This window comes from Zingiber officinale, unplaced genomic scaffold (genome assembly GCF_018446385.1).
Source record: "Zingiber officinale cultivar Zhangliang unplaced genomic scaffold, Zo_v1.1 ctg72, whole genome shotgun sequence".
NCBI lineage: Eukaryota > Viridiplantae > Streptophyta > Magnoliopsida > Zingiberales > Zingiberaceae > Zingiber > Zingiber officinale.
This window is the reverse complement of record NW_024589968.1, coordinates 17,737-45,012: the sequence shown is the minus strand read 5'-3', so window position 1 is coordinate 45,012 and position 27,276 is coordinate 17,737. Positions and strand designations below refer to the sequence as shown.

The 27,276-nt window shown below is 38.8% G+C and overlaps 4 non-coding genes and 1 pseudogene across 4 annotated transcripts; all 5 read left to right on the top strand.

The window, feature by feature from the left end:
* The first annotated feature begins 2,609 nt into the window (after nt 1-2,609).
* On the top strand, nt 2,610-2,794 carry LOC122037673 (annotated as a pseudogene).
* Nucleotides 2,795-6,478: 3,684 nt separating this feature from the next.
* LOC122037711 lies at nt 6,479-6,676 on the top strand. The gene has a single exon (XR_006127724.1). It is a non-coding gene; the product is annotated as a U2 spliceosomal RNA (small nuclear RNA).
* A 2,582-nt stretch (nt 6,677-9,258) lies between these two features.
* On the top strand, nt 9,259-9,456 carry LOC122037708. Its single transcript, XR_006127721.1, has one exon. It is a non-coding gene; the product is annotated as a U2 spliceosomal RNA (small nuclear RNA).
* A 2,762-nt stretch (nt 9,457-12,218) lies between these two features.
* LOC122037692 lies at nt 12,219-12,416 on the top strand. The gene has a single exon (XR_006127706.1). It is a non-coding gene; the product is annotated as a U2 spliceosomal RNA (small nuclear RNA).
* A 2,711-nt stretch (nt 12,417-15,127) lies between these two features.
* LOC122037675 lies at nt 15,128-15,324 on the top strand. Its single transcript, XR_006127692.1, has one exon. It is a non-coding gene; the product is annotated as a U2 spliceosomal RNA (small nuclear RNA).
* Nucleotides 15,325-27,276: the final 11,952 nt, after the last annotated feature.

Here is a 27,276-nt window from a genome sequence, read left to right as displayed (position 1 = left end):
GCGCTTGGACAGGGAGGAAGAAAAGATCAGCGGCTGGCGGCTAGGGCACAGGGGAAGGGGGTCGGCGTCGGCAGAGGAGAAGAAGATGTAGCGGCGGAGGAAACTGCCGTGGCCGGCGGTTAGGGCAAAGAGAAGAAGGAAGGTGTCGGGCGTGAGAGGAGAAGGGAAGAGAGGCACGCGGGGGGTCTCGGCGAGGATGAGAGGGAATTCGGCGAGGTAATAAAGAAAATAAAAAGAAATAAAAGAAAAGAAAATGTAAATATAAACATTTCCTCGCTTAAACGGGGTAGCCTAAACAGGCTTTTTCGGCCCCGTTTTTATCCCCGTTAACTCGTCCGTACGAGCTCCGAAAAATTCTCGAAAAATGTCCAAAAATTCTGAAAATTTCCCTTATTCATATTTGCCTATTTCCGATATTTTACAAATTTTTTTTTATGCTTAATACTATAATCCAAATCCTACACTCAAAAGACAAACTCTTATTGACATAAGTGGAGCTAAAAAAATTCGTATTTCGCTGATTCTATTTGCTGCCCACGAATGTCGCCTAGGCTAGCATCCGTGTGTGTATAGTATGTTATGCGATCGTCCGTGTCTGATTGGTAGAGGCACCTGGAATTGATCAAGGCGTCTAATTTTTTTTTATTTTTTAAAATTAAAAAAATCCATAAATCGGAGCTAAAAAAATATATCCTATATATATATATATATATATATATATATATATTATACCCGTGAGTATCTAATTTTGTTTAATTTGACCATTATAATTTAACATATATAGACACTAAAGGTAAAATCTAATTAGTTTAAACTCGGAGCTTAAAAAAATAAAATAAAATAACACATGTATTTCAATTGGGGTGTCTGGATCAATTCTATGCGCTCGACAACACAGTTGTGGCCTGTTCCACTACAAAAAAAACAGCATTACCGACGGAATATTCTGTCGTAGTTCTGTCGGTAGAGGCATTTACTGACGGAAAATAAAGTGTCGGAGTAAAATTCGTCGGAAAATTATACTCCGACAGAATTACTATTCCGTCGGTACATTTACCGATGGAATAACTAGTTCCGTCGGTAAATATATACTGACGGAAAAGTTATACTGTCGACAATTTTCGCTATCCTAATCTATAAGCTCGACAATAGAGTAGTTGACTATTCCACTGCGAACGATATATATATATAGGTGCCCATCTTGTATTAGATTTATTTTTTAAAATTTATTTCTTTTAGCTCCTGAGTTAAGCCGATTAGATTTAAACTTTAGGGTTTAGGAGTTGGATTATAGTGTTCAAGCTAAAAAAATTAAAATTAAAAAATTTTAAGTAGACATGGGGTATAAAATATATGTATTTTGGGTGTTTAGGATTTACAATTTAAAGGAATAAATTTTAAAAAAAATTGAGATGCTTGGATAAATTCTAGGCGCGTGAATTGTTCTGCCGCGAATGATCCTTGTAAATTTCTCATGGAGGAGATCAATGATCATCAGTAAAGGAAACCGGAAATCTCCATGTTTCAGGAGATACATTCTCTTGTGAAACATAGAACAAACACACTATTGTAAAACAACAGATTACTACAATCAAAGTTAACTGCCAAATTGAATCATTACCCGTTCAGTAAGCACGCAAGCTTCGCCAGGAGTCTTAACACCAACTGCAATTAGTTTAAGTCCTGCTGCATCAAATTTGGATGAGTTTGCAGGTATCAAAAGAGAAGAGCTAAACTCACCAAAAAAAACATCCAAAATGCCTCATGAGTGCAACCACTGAAACACACTAATCCACACAAAAGTAGTTGATCATGTATCAATCAATCTGCTAGGACAATGAAACGGAATAACTAACAATTGCCTAATCGAACAAACTAAGAGCAGGTGGTAATCAGATCTAGAGAAGAAAGATTTAGAAAATCAGTAGTTAGTATGAATGGGAGAAGGGAAAAAAGGAAGCAATTTGATATTTCGTTTTGGTCCCAGAGATCGCTGAGGAACAGGGCTCTCCAGTGCCCCCATTGCGAATACACGGATACCATCAAGGGCATCCCGAGTTGCGGTCTCATTGACGCCGCTAGTAGCGACTGCGATAGAGGAACCATGCGACGCAGCTTGAAGGATCGGCATCTGAAGCCGACTAGTGACGAGTCGAGTGAATCGGGGGATCAAATCCACAGATGGCTTCGACGGAGAATTCGATCAGCTTACGAGGGAGCGAGGCGGAGAGAGGGTGAGCGACGGAGGAGAGGTCCTGCTCACCGACGCAGCTGTAGTGGCGAAGCAACAAACCTTAACAACCTCCAGAACAAAATCTCAAGCAACAAGACTCTCCTTTCTTTTCCGCGGTCAAGGAGAAGGAGACGTGAGAAAGATCACGGTTTGCAATGTACTCTCGCCTCTTCTTAAAAAAAAACTCTAACGGCCATTTAGACCAGGTGGAGTTGTACTCTCACCTCTTCTTAAAAACAAAAAAAAATTGTAATGACCTTTCATACTAGATGGAGTTTAGAGTTTAGGGTTTAGAATTTAGTCCCATATCGTTTGTTTTTGATTGATGGAGTAGAACTAGTGCTATAAAAGAAGAGGCTATGGCTCTAATTTATTCATACCTTTCTCGGCCTTTTGGCTAAGTTCAAGTGTAGTATATCTTCTTATCAGTTTAATATCTAATACGTCGACCATTGGTTCACTAAGATATTAAATTAATTTTTGTTTTTGGGGAGAGATCATCTACTAGATCTTTCGTGTGTTATCCTTGTGTTGTACTATTGCAGGGTTCGTGTGTTAAGTTCAATTAAATTTTTATATTAAGGTGGTGTTTGGTTTAGATGTTTGGAAATAAATGAATGGATTCATTTCCAAACCTGGATGAAACCCATCCCCTCCCTTAGGTTTTGATGGAATGAGAATAAGAATTAAGTTTTGGACAAAAATACCCTTAGTATATTTGTTTAATTTTTTTTCATTTCATTTTCTCTCCTTGTTCTCTCTCATCATACTTTCTCTCTCCTCATTCTATCATCATATTTTTTCTTTCAACATATTTTATCTCTTCTTATTCTCTCTCATCACACATTCTTTATAATTTTCTCTCTCATCATAGACTCTCTCTCATTATTTTCTCTCTCTTCATTCTCTCATTTTTTTCATCATACTTTTTCTCTCATCATTCGTTCTCTCTCCTGAATCTCTCTTACCATACTCTCTCTCCATATTTTATCTAATCGCACTTTCTCTCTCTTCATTCTCTTCCATCACTCTCTCTCCTTATTCTCTCTCATCACACATTCTTTACCATTTTCTCTTTGTATTCTCTCTCATCATTCTCTCTCATTATTTTATCTCTCTTCATTTTTTCATCATACTTTCTCTCTCCTCAATCTCTCTTACCATACTCTCTCTCCATATTTTCTCTCATCCCACATTCTCTCTCTTCATTCTTTTCCATCACACACTCTCTCCTCATTTTCTCTCATCACACTTTCCCTTTTTTCATTTTTTCCCATCACACATTCTCTCTCATCACATTTTCTCATCATACTTTCTCTCATCACACTTTCTCTCTCTTTATTTTTTTCAATTACTCTTTCTCTCTCAACACACTTTCTCTCTCATCATACTTTTTCTCTTCTCAATCTCTCCTATCAAGCTCTCTCTCCTCATTTTCTCTCATCATACTTTCCTCTCTTCATTTTTTCCCATCACACTTTCTCTCTCATCATATGTGTCTCTCACATTCAATTTTACTTTCCATCTAATTTTTTCTCTTATTTTCCTCTAAGGGTAAAAAAGTAAATTTAAGTTCATTCCGATTGAAAATATTCAACTAACCAAACATTACTTTTAGGAATGATACCCAAGCTCACACTCATTCCCATTCCACAATACTATGATACTTATTCTCATTCCGATTCCTAGGAGAGAACCAAACACCACCTAAATTAAGTTTATTTTTAAATTATTTATTACAGTCCATGAAATTAAATCATAAAATTTTATATATTTTAAAATAAATACAAAACACATAAAAAATAATCAAATTTTTTTACTGATTTAATTATTAATTTTTAGTTAATAAATAAGAAATTTTAAAATTATAATTGAATAAATTGATGTTTTCTTAGATGAAATTTTGAAATAATTTAATTAAAAATTAAAATTTGATTAGGTTATTCATTTTAAATTTTAAATGTTATCACGTTCTCAATTTAATTGGTATCAAGTATTCAACTTGCAAATCCTCCAGTCATGAAAAATTTTAACCGGTCTGTCAGTCCAGTGTTCTTAGATCAACCGTCCATTAGAGAAAATTCATCCGTTAATTCACCAAGATTTAAACACGATCCTTAAATATTTGAGAAACTAAAAAAGTGCCCTACCGTGGTACTATTACACAAGAACAACCTTATTTATTGCTTAAAACTTATTCAATTAGTTATTAAATTTAATAATTTAAACTTATTTTATTTTATTTATTTAACATGTTTATAAAAAGTTATTGATGATTATTATTCACTAATAAACTTGTTCAAATTTATTCATAAGTTATTGAAACATGCCCAATTAATTAAAATTGTGTTGTATTGAACGCACATAAATAATTCCATATTAAATTGAACACCAAACTTATTTTTGAACCATTGGTTCATTTACTGCCCTATCCGGCACGCTTGGGATATGCAATGAGGGCAGAATTATAGCGCACGCTTGGGATATGTACCGGGAGCACAATGTTGTTACCATCTCGATGATCTTGAACCAACTCCAGACCAATGCTTTGGATAAACATGCTCGCTCAGTCAAACTGATAAGTAAATTGTTCGGTCACACTGAAAGAACAAGCCAAATGAAAGGCCATGGGGAAACCCTAACCCTACGGTCTACGGAGGGCCCTAACTATAGGAGAGTAACTCGAGGGGTGATTAGCTTGCGGGTTAGATTAACAAACATGTTAAGGTGCTTTCATACTAGGAAGCAACAGAGTTGGGAAAGTTGGCAACAAAGTTCTTTAATATATTTTGCAATGGGAGAAGGAAGCACGATGGCCAAAGTAAGATTGACTTTCCACATCTCTTCCCTCCAAGCCATTTCAAGTAGATATAAAAGAAACAAAAGGAGTTCAATAGGATGAACCCAGCATATCAAATGAGAACCACCAAAACCTCAAGAGTAAGATGCATGAATTGAGACTTCCTCCTCAAACTATTTGACAGTATGATTGATCATGTCTGAAAATTGAAAAGAGGGCATGCTGGCAATGGTGACTTGGTTATTGATTGGAATATGACTTTTTACTATGAGAAAAAGTTTTCCTTTGATCTCGCACACACTAAAACAAGAAAAAAAACGTTAGTGCCCAAAAACCAGGGGAAGTCTTTGGCGATAGCCCTCCGACGCTAATGACGCAAAGCCTCTGCGAGTGGCGGCCATGAGCACAACCACCGGCCAAATCGAAGACAACTCCGTGGGTGTCCCTCAAGGCCTACGACGTCGGCAATTGGGGAAGTTCGCGACATGGACACTATCTTTCTATGTGTTGGCAATAGGCAACAAAATCGATCGGAGCGACAGCAAACAAGAGCAAAAGGAAGGGGTAGCAATTTTAAACAGGAGATTTGTCATGCATTTATAACTAACTATATGCTCTGATACCATTGTTGATACTCAATATGCATGAATCAAAATGAATTAAAATGGTAAACACTTACAACAATCTCCCGCAGATCTACAATCGACAACGATTGGATTTGCTGTCGGGAGATCAATCATAGGATAGGAAGGCTCTCCACAATTCCACGAACCAAATCCCACCGTCTCAAATGTTCTTCTCACTCTCCCGTTGTCTCTTTCTCTACACCGTGAATCACCCCCCAATGATCCTTGGACGTACCCCTTATAAAGGAAAATAACCCAAGGATATAATGGACTTTTCCATTAAGAGTAGTGGGGAACGTGGGCATGTTCCCACGTTCCCCATTTCCTATAGGATCAGCATCTGATGCCAACTAGTGACGAGCCGAGCGAATCGAGGGATCAAACCCATAGACAGCTTCGGCGAAGAATTTGATCAGCTTACGAGAGAGCGAGGAGGAGAGAGGGTGACCGACGGAGGAGAGGTCCTGCTCGTCGACGCAGCTACAGCGGTGAAGCAACAAATCTTAACTACCTCCAGAACAAAATCGCAAGCAACAAGACTCTCCTTTCTTTTCCATGACCAAGGAGAAGGAGACGTGAGAAAGATCACGGTTTGCAGTGTACTCTCACCTCTTCTTAAAAAAAAAAACTCTAATGGCCATTTATACCAGGTGGAGTTGTACTCTCTCCTCTATTTACAAACAAAAAAAACTATAATGACCTTTTATTCTAGGTGGAGTTTAGAGTTTAGGGTTTAGAATTTAGTCCCATATCGTTTGTTTTTGATTGACGGAGTGGAACTAGTGTTATAAAAGAAGAGGCTATGGCACTTTCTCATTCATACCTTTCTCAGCCTTTTGGCTAAGATCAAGTGTAGTATCTGTTCTTATCATTTTAATATCTGATACATGGACCATTGGTTCACTATGATATTAAATTAATTTTTATTTTGGGGAGGAATCATTACACTAGCTTGCTATTGGATCCTTCGTGTGTCATCCCTGTGTTGCACTATTGTAGGGGTTCGGCGCACCCGACCAAGATAAATTAAAATTTTATATTAAATTAAGTTATTTTTTGAATTATTAATTATAGTGCATTAAATTAAATCTTAAAATTTTATATATTTAAAAATAAATACAAAACACATAAAAATAATTGAATTTTTTTACTGAATTAATTATTAATGTTCAGTTAATGAATAAGAAATTTTAAAATTTGAATTGAATAAATTGATGTTTTCTTAGATTAAATTTTGAAATAATTTAATTAGGTCCTTCAATTTAATCTAAATAACTTAATTAGTGTGGTTTTTTTAATTTGGTAAGAAAAAATGATTTTACTCCTCCGAAGAAAGATAAATCACGTACCAAACAACTTTCTAATAGAGAGAATTCAAGTATTCAACTTACTAATCCTGGGATGGTCAATCCAACCAAAAAAGTTTTCCACCGGTCCATCAATCCAGTGTTCTTAGATCAATCGTCCATTAGAGAAAATTCATTCGTTAATTCATCGAGATTTAAACTCAATCCTTAAATATTTGGGAAATTAAAAAAAGTGCCTTACCGTGGTACTATTACACAAGAACAACCTTATTTATTGTTTGAAACTTGTTCAACTATTTATTAAATTTAATTATTTTATTTTATTTTATTTATTTAACATATTTATAAAAAAGTTATTGATGATCATTATTCACCAACATACTTGTTCAAATTTATTCGTAAGGTATTGAAATTGTGTTGTATTGAACGAACAAAAATAATTCCTTATTAAATTGAACACCAATCTTATTTTTGAACAATTGGTTCATTTACCGCCCTATCCAGCACGCTTGGGATATGCAACGAGGGCACAATGATAGGGCACACATGGGATGTGTACCGAGAGCACAATGTTGTTTCCATCTCGATGATCTTGAACCAACTCCAGAGCAATGCTTTGGATAAATAGACTCGCTCAGTCAAACTGATAAATGGATCACTGAAAGAACATGCCAAATGATAGACCATGGTAAAACCCTAACCCTACAGTCTACGGAGGGCCCGAACTATAGGAGAATAACTCGAGGGGTGATTAGCTTGCGGGTTAGATTAAGTAACATGTTAAGGCAATTTCATACCAGGAAGCAACAGAGTTGGGAAAGTAGGCAACAAAGTTTTTTAATATATTTTGCAATGGGAGAAGGAAGCACAAAGGCCAAAGTAAGATTGACTTTCGACATCTCTTCCCTCCAGGATATTGTAGGTAGATATAAAAGAAACAAAACAAGTTCAATAGGATGAACCCAGCATATCAAATGAGAACCACTAAAACATCAAGAGTAAGATGCATGAATTGAGACTTCCTCATCAAAATATTTGATAGTACGATTGATCATGTATGAAAATTGAAAAGAGGGCATGCTGGCAATGGTGACTTGTTATTGATTGGAATAAGACTTTTTACTATGAGAAAAAGTTTTCCTTTGATCTCGCAAACACAAAAACAAGTAAAAAAATGTTAGTGCCCAGAAATCAGGGGAAGTCTTTTGCGATAGCCCTCTGATGTTAATGACGGAAAGCCTCAGCGAGTGGCGGCCATGAGCCAAGCCACCGGCCAAATCGGAGACAAACTCCGTGGGTGTCCCCCAAGGCCTACGACGTCGGCAATTGGAGAAGTTCGTGACATGGACGCTATCTTTCCATGTGTTGGCAGCGGGCAACAAAATCGATCTGAGCGGCAACAAACAAGAGGAAAAGGAAGGGGTAGCAATTTTAAGCAGGAGATTTGTCATGCATTTATAACTATGTGCTTTGATACCATTGTTGATACTCTAAATGCATGAATCAAAACGAATTAAAATGGTAAACACTTACAACGATCTCCCGCATAACTGCAATCGGCGAAGATTGGATTTGCGGTCGGAAGAGCAATCATAGGATTGGAAAGCTCTCCACAATTCCACGAACCAAATCCCACCGTCTCAGATGTTCTGCTCACTCTCTCGTTGTCTCTTTCTCTATACCGTGAATCATTCCCCATGATTCTTGGACGCACCCCTTCTAATGGGAAATAACCCAAGGATATGATGGACTTTTCCATTAAGAGTAGTGGGGAACGTGGGCATGTTCCCACGTTCCCATTTCCTATAGGATCGACATCTGAAGCGGACTAGTGACGAGATGAGCGAATCAGGGGATCAAACCCACAGACAACTTCGGTGAAAAATTTGAACAGCTTACGAGGGAGTGAGATGGAGAGAGGGTGACCGACGGACGAGAGGCCCTGCTCGTCGACGCAGCTGCAGCGGCGAAGCAACAAACCATAACTAGCTCCAGAACAAAATCGCAAGCAACAAGACTCTCCTTTCTTTTTCGCGGCCAAGGAGGAGACATGAGAAAGATCACGGTTTGTAGTGTACTCTCGCCTCATCTGAAAAAAAAACTCTAATGGTCATTTAGACCAGGTGGAGTTGTACTCTCGCCTCTATTTACAAACAAAAAAAACTGTAATGACCTTTTATACTAGATGGAGTTTACATGTTAGGGTTTAGAATTTAGTCCCATATCTTTTGTTTTTGATTGACGGAGTGGAACTAGTGCTATAAAAGAAGAGGCTATGACACTTTCTTATTCATACTTTTCTCGGCCTTTTGGCTAAGATCAAGTGTAATATCTGTTCTTATCAGTTTAATATTTGATACGTGGACCATTGGTTCACTATGATATTATATTAATTTTTTGTTTTGGGAGGGATCATTACAGTAGCTTGCTATTGGATCCTTGACGTGTCATCCCTGTGTTGCACTATTGCAAGGGTTTGGTACACCTGACCAAGTTAAATTAAAATTTTAAATTAAGTTTATTTTTAAATTATTAATTACAATGCATGAAATTAAATCTAAAATTTTAAATATTTAAAAATAAATACAAAACAAATAAAAAATTTGAATTTTTACCGCTTAAATTATTATTTTTTAGTTAATGAATAAGAAATTTTAAAATTAGAATTGAATAAATTGATGTTTTCTTAGATGAAATTTGGAATAATTTAATTAAAATTTTAAATTTATTAAGTTATTCAATTGAATTGAAATAACATAATTAGTGTGGTTTATTTTTTTAATTTGGTTAGAAAAAAGGATTTTACTCCGCCCAAGAAAGATAAAACATATACCAAACAAATTTCTAATAGGGAGGACATTTAATCCTTAGGGAATAAAACATGTAAAACACCTGTATCACCCGAATACCAATTTGGCTACACCGTGGGGGTAGAGTTTGGTTCAAGTTTAAATGTTATCAAGTTCTCAATTGAATTAGTATCAAGTACTCAACTTTCGCTGACTAATCCTAGGATGGTCAATCCAGCCATAAAAATTTTCCACTTGTCCATCAATCCAATGTTCTTAGATCAATCGTCCATTAGGGAAAATTCATTCGTTAATTCATCGAGATTTAAACTCGATCCTTAAATATTTGGGAAACTAAAAGTGTCCTATCATGGTACTATTACACAAGAACAACCTTATTTATTGTTTGAAACTTATTCAATTATTTATTAAATTTAATTATTTTATTTTATTTTATTTTATTTAATATGTTTATAGACAAGTTATTGATGATCATGATTCCCCAATATACTTGTTCAAATTTATTCATAAATGTTTGAAGCATGTCCAATTAATTAAAATAGTGTTGTATTGAACGCACATAAATAATTTCATATTAAATTGAACACCAAACTTATTTTTGAACCATTGGTTCATTTACCGCCTTATTTGGCATGGTTGGGATATGCAACGAGGGCACAATGATAGGGCACGCTTGGGATGTGTACCGAGAGCACAATGTTGTTACCATCTCGATGATCTTGAACCAACTCCAGACCAATGCTTTGGATAAATAGTCTCGCTCAGTCAAACTGACAAGTAAATTGTTAGGTCACACTGAAAGAACATGCCAAATGAAAGACCATGGGAAAACCCTAACCCTACGGTCTATGGAGGGCCCAAACTATAGGAGAATAACTCGAGGGTTGATTAGCTTGTGGGTTAGATTAACTAACATGTTAAGGCGCTTTCATACCTAGATGCAACAGAGTTGGGAAAGTAGGCAACAAAGTTCTTTAATATATTTTGCAATGGGAGAAGGAAGCACAAAGGCCAAACTAAGATTGACATTCCACATCTCATCCCTCCAGGCTATTGCAAGTAGATATAAAAGAAACAAAACGAGTTCAATAGGATGAACTCAGCATAGCAAATGAGAACCACCAAAACCTCAAGAGTAAGATGCATGAATTGAGACTTCCTCCTCAAAATATTTGACAATACGATTGATTATGTTTGAAAATTGAAAAGAGGGCATGCTGGTAATGGTTACTTGGTTATTGATTGGAATAAGACTTTTTACTATGAGAAAAAAATTTCCTTTGATCTCGCACACACTAAAACAAGCAAAAAAAAATGTTAGTGACCAGAAACCAGGGGAAGTCTTTGGCGATAGCCCTCCGACGCCAATGACGAAAAGCCTCTGCGAGTGGCGGCCATGAGCACAACCACCGGCCAATATCAGAGCAAACTTTATGGGTGTTCCTCAAGGCCTACGACGTCGGCAATTGGGGAAGTTTGCGACATGGACGCTATCTTTCCATGTGTTGGCAGCAGGCAACAAATTTGACCGGAGCGGCAGGAAAAGAGAGCAAAAGGAAGGGGTAAAAATTTTAAGTAGGAGATTTGTCATGCATTTATAACTAACTATGTTCTATGATACCATTGTTGATACTCTAAATGCACGAATCAAAACGAATTAAAATGGTAAACACTTACAACGATCTCCCACAGATTTACAATCGACGATGATTGGACTTGCTGTCGGAAGAGCAATCATAGGATTGGAAAGCTCTCCACAATTCCACGAACCAAAGCTCACCGTTTCAAATATTCTTCTCACTCTCTCGTTGTCTCTTTCTCTACACTGTGAATCATCTCCCATGATCCTTGGACGCACCCCTTATAAAGGAAAATAACTCAAGGATATAATGGACTTTTCCATTAAGAGTAGTGGGGAACGTGGGCATGCTCCTACGTTCCCATTTCCTATAGGATCGACATTTGAAGCCGACTAGTGACGAGCCGAGCGAATCGGGGGATCAAACCTATAGACACCTTAGGTAAAGAATTTGATCAGCTTACGAGGGAGCGAGGCGGAGAGAGGTTGACTGACGGAGGAGATGTCCTGCTTGTCGACGCAGCTGCAGCGAGGAAGCAACAAGCCTTAACTGCCTCCAGAACAAAATCATAAGCAACAAGACTCTCCTTTCTTTTCCGTGGCCAAGGAGAAGGAGACGTGAGAAAGATTACAGTTTGTAGTGTACTCTCGCCTCTTCTTAAAAAAAAAAAATTCTAATGGCCATTTATACCAGGTGGAGTTGTACTCTCGCCTCTATTTACAAACAAAAAAAACTGTAATGACCTTTTATACTAGGTGGAGTTTAGAGTTTAGGGTTTAGAATTTAGTCCCATATCGTTTGTTTTTGATTGACGGAGTGGAACTAGTGCTATAAAAGAAGAGGCTATGTCACTTTCTCATTCATACCTTTCTCGGCCTTTTGGCTAAGATCAAGTGTAGTATCTGTTCTTATCAGTTTAATATCTGATACGTGGACCATTGGTTCACTATGATATTAAATTAATTTTTATTTTGGGGAGGGATCATTACAGTAGCTTGCTATTGGATCCTTTGCGTGTCATCCCTGTGTTGCACTATTGTAGAGGTTCGACGCACCCGACCAAGATAAATTTAATTTTTATATTAAATTAAGTTTTTTTTTAAATTATTAATTATAGTGCAAGAAATTATATCTTAAAATTTTATATATTTAAAAATAAATACAAAACACATAAAAATAATTGAATTTTTTTATTGATTAAATTATTATTTTTCATTTAATGAATAAGAAATTTTAAAATTAGAATTGAATAAATTGATGTTTTCTTAGATGAAATTTTGAAATAATTTAATTAAAATTTTATTAGGTTATTCAATTTAATCGAAATAACTTAATTAGTGTGTTTTTTTTAATTTGGTAAGAAAAAATGATTTTACTCCGCCCAAGAAAGATAAATCACATACCAAACAACTTTCTATACTAGGGAGGACATTTAATTAATCTGTAAGGAATAAAACAGGAAAAACACCTATATCATCCGAATACCAATTTGGCTACATCGTGGGGTAGAGTTTAATTCAAGTTAGGCTTGAGGTTGGTTTATTTAAATGGTCAATCCAGCCATAAACATTTTCCACCGGTCCATCAATCCAGTGTTCTTAGATCAATCGCCCATTAGAGAAAATTCATCCATTAATTCACCGAGATTTAAACTCGATCCTTAAATATTTAGGAAACCATAAAAGTGCCCTACCGTTGTACTATCACACAAGAACAAACTTATTTATTGTTTGAAACTTATATAATTATTTATTAAATTTAATTATTTTATTTTATTTTATTTATTTAACATGTTTATAAAAAAGTTATTGATGATCATTATGCACCAATATACTTGTTCAAATTTATTCATAAGTTTTTGAAGCATGTCCAATTAATTAAAATTGTGTTGTATTGAACGAACATAAATAATTCCATATTAAATTGAGCACCAAACTTATTTTTGAACCATTGGTTCATTTACTGCCCTATCCGGCACGCTTGGGATATGCAATGAGGGCAGAATGATAGGGCACGCTTGGGATGTGTACCGAGAGCACAATGTAGTTACCATCTCGATGATCATGAACTAACTCCAGACCAATGCTTTGGATAAATAGGCTCGTTCAGTAAAACTGATAAATAGATCACTGAAAGAACATGCCAAATGAAAGACCATGGGAAAACCCTAACCCTACGGTCTACGAAGGGCCCGAACTATAGGAGAATAACTCTAGGGGTGATTAGCTTGCGGGTTAGATTAACTAACATGTTAAGGCGCTTTCATACCAGGAAGCAACAGAGTTGGGAAAGTAGGCAACAAAGTTCTTTAATATATTTTGCAATGGGAGAAGGAAGCACAAAGGCCAAAGTAAGATTGACTTTCCACATCTCATCCCTCCAGGCTATTGCAAGTAGATATAAAAGAAACAAAACGAGTTCAATAGGATGAACCCAACATATCAAATGAGAACCACCAAAACCTCAAGAGTAAGATGCATGAATTGAGACTTCCTCCTCAAAATATGTGACAGTACGATTGATCATGTCTGAAAATTGAAAAGAGGGCATGCTGGCAATGGTGACTTGGTTATTGATTGGAATCAGACTTTTTACTATGAGAAAAAGTTTTCCTTTGATCTCGCACACACTAAAACATGCAAAAAAAATGTTAGTGCCCAGAAACCAGGGGAAGTCTTTGGCGATAGCCCTCCGATGCTAACGACGCAAGGCCTCTGCGAGTGGCGGCCATGAGCACAGCCACCGGCCAAATCAGAGGCAAACTCTGTGGGTGTCCCTCAAGGCCTACGACGTCGACAATTGGGGAAGTTCGCAACATGGACGCTATCTTTCCATGTGTTGGCAACAGGAAACAAAATCGATAGTAGCGGCAGCAAACAAGAGCAAAAGGAAGGGGTAGCAATTTTAAACAGGAGATTTGTCATGCATTTATATCTAACTATGTGCTCTGATACCATTGTTGATACTCTAAATGCATGAATCAAAACGAATTAAAATGGTAAACACTTACAACGATCTCCCACAGATCTACAATCGGCGACGATTGGACTAGCTGTCGGAAGAGCAATCAGAGGATTGGAAAGCTCTCCATAATTCCACGAACCAAATCCCACCGTCTCAAATGTTCTCCTCACTCTCTTGTTGTCTCTTTCTCTACACCGTGAATCGTTCCCCATGATCCTTGGATGCACTCCTTATTAAGGAAAATAACCCAAGGATATAATGGACTTTTCCATTAAGAGTAGTGGGGAAGTGGACATGTTCCAACGTTCCCATTTCCTATAGGATCGACATCTGAAACTGACTAGTGACGAGCCGAGCGAATCGGGGGATCAAACCCACAAACAGCTTCGCCGAAGAATTTGATCAGTTGATGAGGGAACGAGGCGGAGAGAGGGTGATCGACGGAGGAGATGTCTGCTTGTCGACGCAGCTGCAGCGACGAAGCAACAAACCTTAATTGCCTCCAGAACAAAATCGCAAGCAACAAGACTCTCCTTTCTTTTCTGCGGCCAAGGAGAAGGAGACGTGAGAAAGATCACGATTTGCAGTGTACTCTCACCTCTTCTTAAAAAAAAACTCTAATGGCCATTTAGACCAGGTGGAGTTGTATTCTCGCCTCTATTTACAAACAAAAAAAAACTGTAATGACCTTTTATACTAGATGGAGTTTAGAGTTTAGGGTTTAGAATTTAGTCCCATATCGTTTGTTTTTTATTAACGAAGTGGAACTAGTGCTATAAAAGAAGAGGCTATGACACTTTCTCATTCATACCTTTCTCGGCCTTTTGGCTAAGATCAAGTGTAGTATCTGTTCTTATCAGTTTAATATCTGATACGTGGACCATTGGTTCACTATGATATTAAATTAATTTTTCTTTGGGGAGGGATCATTACAGTAGCTTGCTATTGGATCCTTTGCGTGTCATCCCTATGTTGCACTATTGTAGGGGTTCGGCGCACCCGACCAAGTTAAATTAAATTTTTATATTAAATTAAGTTTATTTTTAAATTATTAATTACAATATATGAAATTAAATCTTAAAATTTTATATATTTAAAAATAAATACAATACACATAAAATAATTGAATTTAATGAATAAGAAATTTTAAAATTAGAATTGAATAAATTGATGTTTTCTTAGATGAAATTTTGAAATAATTTAATTAAAATTTTAAAATTTTTTAAGTTATTCAATTTAATCGAAATAACTTAATTAGTGTTTTTTTTTTAATTTGGTAAGAAAAAATGATTTTATCCGCCCAAGATAAATCACTTATCAAACAACTTTCTAATAGGGAGGACATTTAATCCTTAGGGAATAAAACACATAAAACACCTATATCACTCGAATACCAATTAATTCGGCTTGAAGCAAAGATTTTATAAAAGTTCAGCTCGAATCTAACCCCAATCTGAATACAATTCGAAATCTTTAAATATGAATCTAAATAATTCGACCAACTTGAATAACTTAATTAAAAATAATTTTTTGCTTGTTATTTTTATTATAATTTTTTATTTTTATCTCAATAATTTATCATTATTATACTAGCTTTAATATTGATATTCATAATTTTAAAAATAAAATTTGATTTAATTTTAAAAAGATTTATTAAATCCTAAATTTAGGCCAATCCTAGTCAATCTGGACTCCGATCCAATCCTAGTACAACTTAAAAATCCTCCGATCTGAATATGAAAATTTCTAATTCAAGTTGGATATTTTCGGGTTGACTTGGATTTACGGATCAGATTTATTTTTGACATCCCTAATTATAAATTATTAAGAAAATTTAATGAAATTTTGTTCCTAGTTCTACTATATACCCACACAACTCAGCTACCAGCCCAATGTGTATGCTATTATAAAATTTATATAAACACAAAATATATATCATGTCAGGCCAAACAAAATCTATATATATTTAGATATTATTACATTTTTAATTTGAAATTGATTGGTTAAAATTTTTATATTTTAAAGTTTATTTATTTAATTAATGAGTTTAATATTACAGTTTTTTTTAAAAAAAATTTATTTACAAATTTAATAACAAGTTTGTTAATAAATATAGTTTACAAGTTTTGTTTGTGAATATAATTTTTGAATAATTTAAAATCTTTGTTTTTATGAAATTTATTTATTTATTTAATGAATTATTCAAGCTTATTTATTTAATTCATATCGAATAAATATAAATAAATGATTAAATGTAAAATACCAGAAATATGCGAATATGAATAAGGGAATTTTCCGGAATTTTTGGACATTTTTCGGAGATTTTTCGGAGTTCGTATGGACGAGTTAACGGGGATAAAAACGGGGCCGGAAAAGCCTGTTTAGTTTACCCCGTTTAAGCGAGGAAATGTTTATATTTACATTTCCTTTTCTTTTATTTCTTTTTATTTCTTTAATTCCTCTTCTTATTCCTCACCTCGCCGAACCCGAGCCATCCCCGCAACTCTTCCCTTCTTCTTCCCGACGCCGTGCCCTAACCGCCGGTCCGACGGTTTCTTCCTCCTCGGAGTCTGCCCAAGCGCCGACGAGCGCGAGCCACTGCTGGTCAAGCCGTCGGCTGTGCCCTAGTTTCCTTGTCGACGACGCCGACACCCACAGAAGATTTCCTCTTCCCTGCCGACGCCGAACCCAATTCTCCTTCCCTTCCTGCGACGCCGACGCCACTGCCGATCCACCGCAGGAGCGTCTGTACCCTAGTGCCTCCGCCGACGCCGAGTAGTGCCGGCCATCTCTCCTCTTCCTTCATTCCGAGATTTTTCAGCCGGTTCTTCTCGGACGCCCTCTGTCCTAGATTTGGGCCACAGCCGACCAAGCTCCTTGCCCTAAATCTGCCGAGCCTCACTATGCCGCCTCACCTCTGCTTCTGCCGATTTCCCGATTATTACCGATCATCTTCCCTGGCTGACGACGTGTGCACGAAATCGTCTAGCAATGATCTTGGAGGTAGAAGATCTATTGGATTTCTAGTCATCTTCACACTTGATTCTTTCCTTGAGTTGATTGATTCCAGTGGGTTGTGATGTTCCGTGGATTTAGAAATTTAGGTTTCTATGGGTTGTTCCTGGTACCGGTAGCAACTCCATCTAGCTACTCTCTTTGATTTCAGTAGCAAGAACGACTGAGATGTTGAGGTAAGATGAGTAGATTTTGTTCTTGAATAAGGTTATTGTTGGTTTGGGATATTCTGCTCTTGATCCGAACAGTGTAGTTGTTCCTAGCTATGAGTTGGTTCGTTTGTGATATGGAATTTGTGCTTGTTTTCCAACAGCAATTACTTCATTTGGCAGCAAGTTGTCCGACGGTGGAACACCTGCTGAGGCTTCGAATTTAGGTAAGGTTGTAGTGTTTTGGGGCTTAATTCTCGTAAGAATTATTTGTGCTAACTGGGGTTGTTTGTAGTAACTTTACAGTAGCACCATTACTAGATCTTCAGCAAGAGCTACCTCCGGATAACCATTTATTCCTCGACAGCAACATCCACTTTGTTCTAGTAACTTGTTCCGCTGTGAATTGAGGAAAGCATAGGGATTTGATTTATGCTGTTGATCATGTATAGGTTGATTAGGATCATATCTTATTGGTCGTTGAGATTTTATTTAGCTATTCGTTGAGTTCTAGCTAAATAAATGTACGTATATTGGTGACACAGGAGTTTGACGCGAGACGAGTATCTCGACGTCGGATTGGACCATATTGGACATTTCTTATCGGAGGCGGGTACTTTTGACTTATGTTATTTGATATACATAGTAGTGAATTTAACAAGTTACATTAATTATGTCCTTTATTTGTTTCGGTTAGTCACTACCCAATATCTGATACATGATTGATTGATTGCTTGATTTGCATCCCATGTATACTTTATTTGTTTATACATGCTTATAGGGGGTAGTGATATACCATGCTTCACCATGTTTAGGACCTAGGATTTTATACCTTCTGTGTACCTTTGTTCGATATGATTCGTTGACCTAGGGTGCACTTTTCTATATATATGGATTAGGTCAGGATGTTTTTATGGTTAGTGCCATGCACCATTTGCATGATTGCATGCTGTGCGATAATCCGCTCCATTATTGTTGAGCACATCACCAGTTACATGGATCTGCACACACCACCACTCATGGGTTAGTGGTCGATTCAGGCAGAGTGTGTTGCAGCAGGGACTCTGTTAGGCACCGTTGGTCCGCTCATGGGTAGTGTGACACAACGTGTTATCCGGCAGTGATTCCTCCCCGTCATCGTGTACCGGGAGTTGAGAGCATTGCGCTCCCCCATTTATGATTTGGGGTAGGAGGATAGGTGTACTCCGACAGCATCCCGTCCACTCGGTCACTCATCAGGAGCAATGACGACAAAGTGCACGGTTGTCACAACCCTACCCACTCGGCCTCACTATTGTGTGAGATGGTTGACTGGCGTCAGGGTGACCAGGACGCATCATTGGCATCATATACGTGATGCATTATTTGTTTGTGTTTGTGGTTGCTGCATTTATATGCTGCATATTGTTTGGATACCTATGTTTGACATGCATACAGGATTTCTATATCACTCGGACTGTTTGATCTTATACTCAGGTCCTGGTTAGTACAGGTTCTCTCCTGTTTACCCAGTTTGGCATTTATCTTTATTTCATCAGGAGACTGTACGCATGATTAGTGCTAGGTGTTATTTCCCTACTTTGTATATCAGTTGTACCTGCTGAGTGTTGGACTCACCCCGCCTCTATTGTTGTTATATTTCAGGATGATGCTGTCAGGAGAGAGTTCCAGTTGCTAGTCCCCTGCAGACCACCAGCTGTAGTTGTCTTTTGATTTTGTTTTGTTTCTTATTTGACTATGTTTTGGACTTAGTCTTGTGTTGGTTTTACTTATGGATTGTGTATGGATTCTTATCGTTGATGGTTTTGGTATGAGTTGGTTTTATTCTACTACATGCCTGCCTGGACGGCAGAAGAGGTGAGTTCGTCGGATTTGAGCTTTACGAGTGTAGTTGAGTAGGGTGGATTTCGAGTCAGAGTATTATTTTACTGTTTAATTATCTTAACTGCGTGGTTGTGACAGCCAGAGGCTAAATAGATTATATATAACTGCGTGGTGATGTTTTATTTTGTTGTTATTATTCCAGCCGCCTGTGGCAGAGGTATTTGTGAGATGTAGAAAAGTTTCAGATTGTCCACCGTACAGGGGAGATGTTGCCGAAATTTTCTCGGACAGGGACTCCTCTGGGGCGTGACAATTTAGTGGTATCAGAGCCAGGTTTTACGATCTTTTGTTTTCGTATTTTGGATGTTTGGGATAACCTGATACCAATTTATTTACTTGGTATCAGAGCGCCAAGTTTGGCGATACTTGTTGGATTTTTGTATTATGGATTTTCGAGATTTATCTGATACCAATTTATTTGGTATCAGAGCGGGTTATGATACCTGCTTTTGGTGTTCTGGAGATTTATCGGATACCTGTTGTTGGTATTCTGGATATTTGGTTAGCCAGGTTTGCGAGTCAAACTGGGCATTTTTGGATTTTCGATATGGTTATGTTTCGGATTTTCGTTTCGGATTTCTATGAATTTTCGGCGATTTTCTCGTTCGAAATTTTGAGGTCAGAAGTTGGGGACTGGACAGCGATGGAACATCTCCAGACGGCAAATAGGTATGATGTTTATTTTATGATAGTTATGACATCTATTAGCACTTTATCTTTATTACCTGTCTGGTTGTTGTAGCCATATTACATGTGATGGGTTAGCCACTGATCATGGTCGACCCTAATAGAGATCAAGGATTATAGTCTCTGGTGATTTTTCATATCATACCACCAGTAGTTTTAGTTTCTGTTACTACTAGTAGGAGTTGGAGGCATATACCAGCCTCTGCTATTGTTAGCTGGGTAATGGATGATACCTATATATTCCTGTGGACTTAGCCAGTAGAGTTTTTATACTCGTATCTTTTGGATATTAGGGTACCTAATACAATGAAAATTGTTTCATTGGGAGTTACCATGTTTGATCATTGTTGAGAATGATTTGAGGTTGAGGAATATTGGGAGATCAGATATTGTGATGTGTTGATTTCTAATGATTTATGAGAGTAAATGTTATGTGGTTGTTTGATGATCTATTAGTGGATAACTATTTTGATGATTTATTATTTGGGTTGTCGTTGATGGTGACATAGTGAGTGTCATGTTTGATGTTCACAGGTTTGATGATTATAGTTGGTGATTAGGTGGAAAGGACTGATTTAGCAATATACCATTGTCGGCTTGGATAGTTTATAGAGGATCGATGTATCCTATTCCATGAAGACTTTGACCATGGACTGTATATACCCGGTTGGATGACTCAGAAAGTGCATTTGGATATGTGACCCCGCTGATGTAAGGAAGTGTAGAGCTAATTGCTTAACACTTATGGGATACAATCATTACTAGTGTATACTGGGAGAGTACATTTGGATTTAAGATGATAAAAATTTCCCCATTCGATATAGTCTTGGTAGTGTACGACATTGACTTGCAATGTTATACCATGGTGTATATCTTCCTTGTCCGATATTAGTTCCTTTGAACCTAGAGCAGGGTTGTTACTGGATGATTAGACTGCTTTATTTTGGGTTGCTTTTGATTGATGTATTCATGCTTGATACATATGCATGAATTTTGTTTAGATATACCCGTAACCCATGAGTGTTGGTAGCATAAGGTTGGTCTCTTTGGTTAAGCTGGTATGCTGATTTTGCATGTCTATGTTGCATGTATATTATGATTGTTATGTGTTGTAGGAGTCCTATGGTGGACGGTCCATTTGCAAGTAGTATATGTATCCATGTTCTGATATGGTTTGAAGGTTCCTTGTGGATCATAGATATGTAGTTCGGTGTATGTATCTAGATGTATTATTGAAGATATTGTCGATTAAATCCGAGTTGTAGTATAGTACATCGGTGGTGTTTTGATGGAGGCATTTTGTCGATTTAATCTGAGTTGTGATATGTACATATGTTGTGTGAGCACGTGTGCTAGGTATATATTGGTGGCAGCATGATGATTCCACTTATGCTGAATGCAGAATGTGGAGTGACTGCATTATGTCATTTGTTGGATTAACTCATCAACTAATTCTCCTATCAGTGGATGACCCACTAGGATGCTGATAGAGTTGATGATGGATTTGATTAGGTTACTAGGTTGTTATAGCCTAGGCTAACCACAGTGATTTATGGTAGAGAGATCTTGTACAGTCTCTAGCTAGATAGTTAGGTTCCTTGGGGTACTTATGTATTATTTTGTGGTGGAGAGTTGCTCCCACATATTACGGATTGCTTGTAGTGAAGCATTGCCCCTATATTTATTGCGATACATATTTCAGATTATTTGTAGTGGAGTGTTACTCCTACATATTGAGGATGTCTTGTGGTAGAGCGTTGCTCCCACATATGTGGTATTTTCTGTGATGGAGCGTTGCTCTCACACTGGAGGATCTATGCTTAGATGTTTTATATCGTTGGTGATCATATTTCAGATTTATTGTCGAGGATCTTATGGATTGGGAATGTCTGTGATACGGACATTATGTGTATTGGTTTTACCATTAGGGCTTGCGGAGCCTTAGATGTTTTCATGGACTAGATGATTTGGGTATCCCTAGGATATTGGATCAGAATTCGTTATCGTTATTGATGATGTGGTGTTTTATTCCTGATATGAGGTGTATCACGTACACTATCTTTGCATAGTTCTAGAGATGTTTCGATGGAAACGCCTATATGTGAAGTTCAGTAGTGTGTATTTTGGTTGTCTTCTGTGAGATGTTTGAGACACATGGTCACCAGTAGGAGTATACCGTGGTTCCACAGGAGGACGAGGTTGTTACCGTTGGGAGTAGACGGAGTCTATAGAAGAGGCTCGCAACTTCCTTTGTTTGGCTCGATACTTCCGGAGATACGTTGAGGGTTTCTCTCGGATAGCTATGTCACTGACACGTCTGACCTGGAAAGGCGTGAAGTTCACTTGGACTAAGGATGACAAGACCAGCTTCTAGGAGTTGAAGCGGAGACTAGTGTCGGCTCCGATTTTGGTGTTACCTTCTGGAGAGGACGGATATGTCCTCTACACCGACGCATCTATTCAGGGTTGAGCGCTGTTCTGATGCAGCACGATATGGTAGTCTTCTATGCTTCTCGTCGATTGAAGGAACATGAGAAGAACTACCCTGTACATGATCTGGAGCAAGTCGTCATTATTTTTGCCATGAAGATTTGGCGATATTATTTATATGGCATTACATTTGAGATTCTCACTGACTATAAGAGTCTCAAATATCTGTTTACTTGGAAGGAACTTAATCTTCGACGGAGGAGATGGATGGAGTTCTTGAAGGATTATGATTGTATCATTAGCTATCACCCGGGGAGAGCTAATGTGGTTGCCGATGCGCTTAGCAGGAAGTCCGGAGGGACTTTAGTTTGCCACCGAGTTGTGGTCACAGACTTGATTTAAGGTTCCTCCGGTCCTTGAGGGGTAAGGACAGACAGAGTAGGGTACTTTGGTACCATGGGTGCTCAATCGTTGATCAGGACAGGGATACGAGAGCCATAGGCTGCTGATCAGTATTTGCAGTTTATTTACAGTCAGATAGCTTCTGGGCAGCAGACCGAGTTCACACGAGACGAGGAGGGTGTTATATACTTCCGAGGCAGATTATGCGTACCTCAGTCTCATCCGGTCTTACAGGAGCTACTTCAGGAGGCACACCGTTCTCGATTTGCGATCCATCCAGGCGGGACCCGTATGTATCGAGACTTGAGGCGTTCCTACTGGTGGAACGGCATGAAGAAAGACATCGCGGATTTCGTAGCTAGATGTCTTGTCTGTCAGCAGGTGAAGGCTGAACACCAGAGACCGCAGGATTACTTCAACGAATTCTTATTCCTGAGTGGAAGTGGGATCACATTACCATGGACTTTATGGTAGGATTGCCGAGGACACGACGAGGCCATGACGCGATTTGGGTAATCGTAGATCGATTAACCAAATCCGCGCACTTCTTAGCGATTCGGAGGACTGATTCCCTGGATCGATTGGCAGATCTGTATTGCCGAGAGATTATCAGACTACATGGTGTTCCATTGAGTATCATTTCGGATAGAGATCCACGGTTCACGTCTCGTTTCTGGCAGAGTCTGCAGCAGGCCTTGGGCACACAGCTCCGTTTCAGTACAGCTTTCCATCCACAGACAGATGGAAAGTTAGAGCGGACCATTCAGACTTTAGAGGATCTGCTGAGGTCATGTGTTATGGATTTCGGAGGCAGTTGGGAGGACCATCTGCCGTTAGTAGAGTTTGCTTACAACAACAGCTTTCATTCGGTTATCCAGATGGCACCGTTTGAGGCGTTGTAGGGTAGGCCTTGTCGGACACCCACCCTTTGGATGAGGGTGGAGAGGCCCAGTAGTTGGGACCTCATAGAGTTTAGCATGATGCAGTGTTGGTCCATACTATCAGACGGAGAATGTCAGAGGCGCAGGACCGCCAGAAGAGTTACGCAGATCGGAGATGCAGACCACTATAGTTCTCTGTTGGCGACCCTGTATTTCTGCGAGTTTCACCCACGAAAGGGGTGAAGAGATTTGACTTCAGAGGTAAGCTAGCTCCGCGGTACATTGGCCCTTTCGAGATCTTGGAGAGGATCGGAGCGGTAGCTTACCGACTGGCACTACCATCGTCCCTGTCAGGCATTCATGATGTATTCCACGTATCGATGCTGAGGAGATACGTACCTGATCTGACACATGTGCTGGCAGATATTCCAGTTCCAGGTCAGCCTGACATTACATATGAGGAGGTTCCGGTACGGATTCTTGACCGGAAAGAGCGTCGGTTGCGGAACAAGACAGTCCGCCTGGTTAAAGTCGGATGGCAACATCATTCAAATGAGGAGGCTACTTGGGAGCTCAAGGATACTATCTGAGCTCGATATCCCCATCTTTTCACTTGAGGTATGTGATTTAGTTTACCGTTCAGCATTTATACTTTCTGTCTGTTGTGAGTACTTGCTGATGGTAGATAACGAAATTTGGGGACCAAATTTTTATTAGTGGGGGAGAATGTAAAATACCAGAAATATGCGAATATGAATAAGGGAATTTTCCGGAATTTTTGGACATTTTTCGGGGATTTTTCGGAGTTCGTACGGACGAGTTAACGGGGATAAAAACGGGGCCGGAAAAGCCTGTTTAGTTTACCCCGTTTAAGCGAGGAAATGTTTATATTTACATTTCCTTTTCTTTTATTTCTTTTTATTTCTTTAATTCCTCTTCTTATTCCTCACCTCGCCGAACCCGAGCCATCCCCGCAACTCTTCCCTTCTTCTTCCCGACGCCGTGCCCTAACCGCCGGTCCGGCGGTTTCTTCCTCCCCGGAGTCTGCCCAAGCGCCGACGAGCGCGAGCCACTGCTGGTCAAGCCGTCGGTTGTGCCCTAGTTTCCTTGTCGACGGCGCCGACACCCACAGAAGATTTCCTCTTCTCTGCCGACGCCGAACCCAATTCTCCTTCCCTTCCTGCGACGCCGACGCCACTGCCGATCCACCGCAGGAGCGTCTGTGCCCTAGTGCCTCCGCCGACGGCGAGCAGTGCCGGCCATCTCTCCTCTTCCTTCATTCCGAGATTTTTCAGCCGGTTCTTCTCGGACGCCCTCTGTCCTAGATTTGGGCCACAGTCGACCAAGCTCCTTGCCCTAAATCTGCCGAGCCTCACTATGCCGCCTCACCTCTGCTTCTGCCGGTTTCCCGATTATTACCGATCATCTTCCCTGGCTGACGACGTGGGCACGAAATCGTCTAGCAATGATCTTGGAGGTAGAAGATCTATTGGATTTCTAGTCATCTTCACACTTGATTCTTTCCTTGAGTTGATTGATTCCAGTGGGTTATGATGTTCGGTGGATTTAGAAATTTAGGTTTCTGTGGGCTGTTCCTGGTACCGGCAACAACTCCATCTTGCTACTCTCTTTGATTTCAGTAGCAAGAACGACTGAGATGTTGAGGTAAGATGAGTAGATTTTGTTCTTGAATCAGGTTATTGTTGGTTTGGGATATTCTGCTCTTGATCCGAACAGTGTAGTTGTTCCTAGCTATGAGTTGGTTCGTTTGTGATATGGAATTTGTGCTTGTTTTCCAACAGCAATTACTTCATTTGGCAGCAAGTTGTCCGACGGTGGAACACCTGCTGAGGCTTCGAATTTAGGTAAGGTTGTAGTGTTTTGGGGCTTAATTCTCGTAAGAATTATTTGTGCTAACTGGGGTTGTTTGTAGTAACTTTACAGTAGCACCATTACTAGATCTTCAGCAAGAGCTACCTCCGGATAGCCATTTATTCCTCGACAGCAACATCCACTTTGTTCTAGTAACTTGTTCCGCTGTGAATTGAGGTAAGCATAGGGATTTGATTTATGCTGTTGATCATGTATAGGTTGATTAGGATCATATCTTATTGGTCGTTGAGATTTTATTTAGCTATTCGTTGAGTTCTAGCTAAATAAATGTACGTATATTGGTGACACAGGACTTTGATGCGAGACGAGTATCTCGACGTCGGATTGGACCATATTGGACATTTCTTATCGGAGGCGGGTACTTTTGACTTATGTCATTTGATATACATAGTAGTGAATTTAACAAGTTGCATTAATTATGTCCTTTATTTGTTTCGGTTAGTCACTACCCAATATCTGATACATGATTGATTGATTGCTTGATTTGCATCCCATGTATACTTTATTTGTTTATACATGCTTATAGGGGGTAGTGATATACCATGCTTCACCATGTTCAGGACCTAGGATTTTATACCTTCTGTGTACCTTTGTTCGATATGATTCGTTGACCTAGGGTGCACTTTTCTATATATATGGATTAGGTCAGGATGTTTTTATGGTTAGTGTCATGCACCATTTGCATGATTGCATGCTGTGCGATAATCCGCTCCATTATTGTTGAGCACATCGCCAGTTACATGGATCTGCACACACCACCACTCATGGGTTAGTGGTCGATTCAGGCAGAGTGTGTTGCAGCAGGGACTCTGTTAGGCACCGTTGGTCCGCTCATGGGTAGTGTGACACAACGTGTTATCCGGCAGTGATTCCTCCCCGTTATCGTGTACCGGGAGTTGAGAGCATTGCGCTCCCCCATTTATGATTTGGGGTAGGAGGATAGGTGTACTCCGACAGCATCCCATCCACTCGGTCACTCATCAGGAGCAGTGACGACAGAGTGCACGGTTGTCACAGCCCTACCCACTCGGCCTCACTATTGTATGAGATGGTTGACTGGCGTCAGGGGTGACCAGGACGCATCATTGGCATCATATGCATGATGCATTATTTGTTTGTGTTTGTGGTTGCTGCATTTATATGCTGCATATTGTTTGGATACCTATGTTTGACATGCATACAGGATTTCTATATCACTCGGACTGTTTGATCTTATACTCAGGTCCTGGTTAGTACAGTTTCTCTCCTGTTTACCCAGTTTGGCATTTATCTTTATTTCATCAGGAGACTGTACGCATGATTAGTGCTAGGTGTTATTTCCCTACTTTGTATATCAGTTGTACCTGCTGAGTGTTGGACTCACCCCGCCTCCATTGTTGTTATATTTCAGGATGATGCTGTCAGGAGAGAGTTCCAGTTGCTAGTCCCCTGCAGACCACCAGCTGTAGTTGTCTTTTGATTTTGTTTTGTTTCTTATTTGACTATGTTTTGGACTTAGTCTTGTGTTGGTTTTACTTATGGATTGTGTATGGATTCTTATAGTTGATGGTTTTGGTATGAGTTGGTTTTATTCTACTACATGCCTGCCTGGACGGCAGAAGAGGTGAGTTCGTCG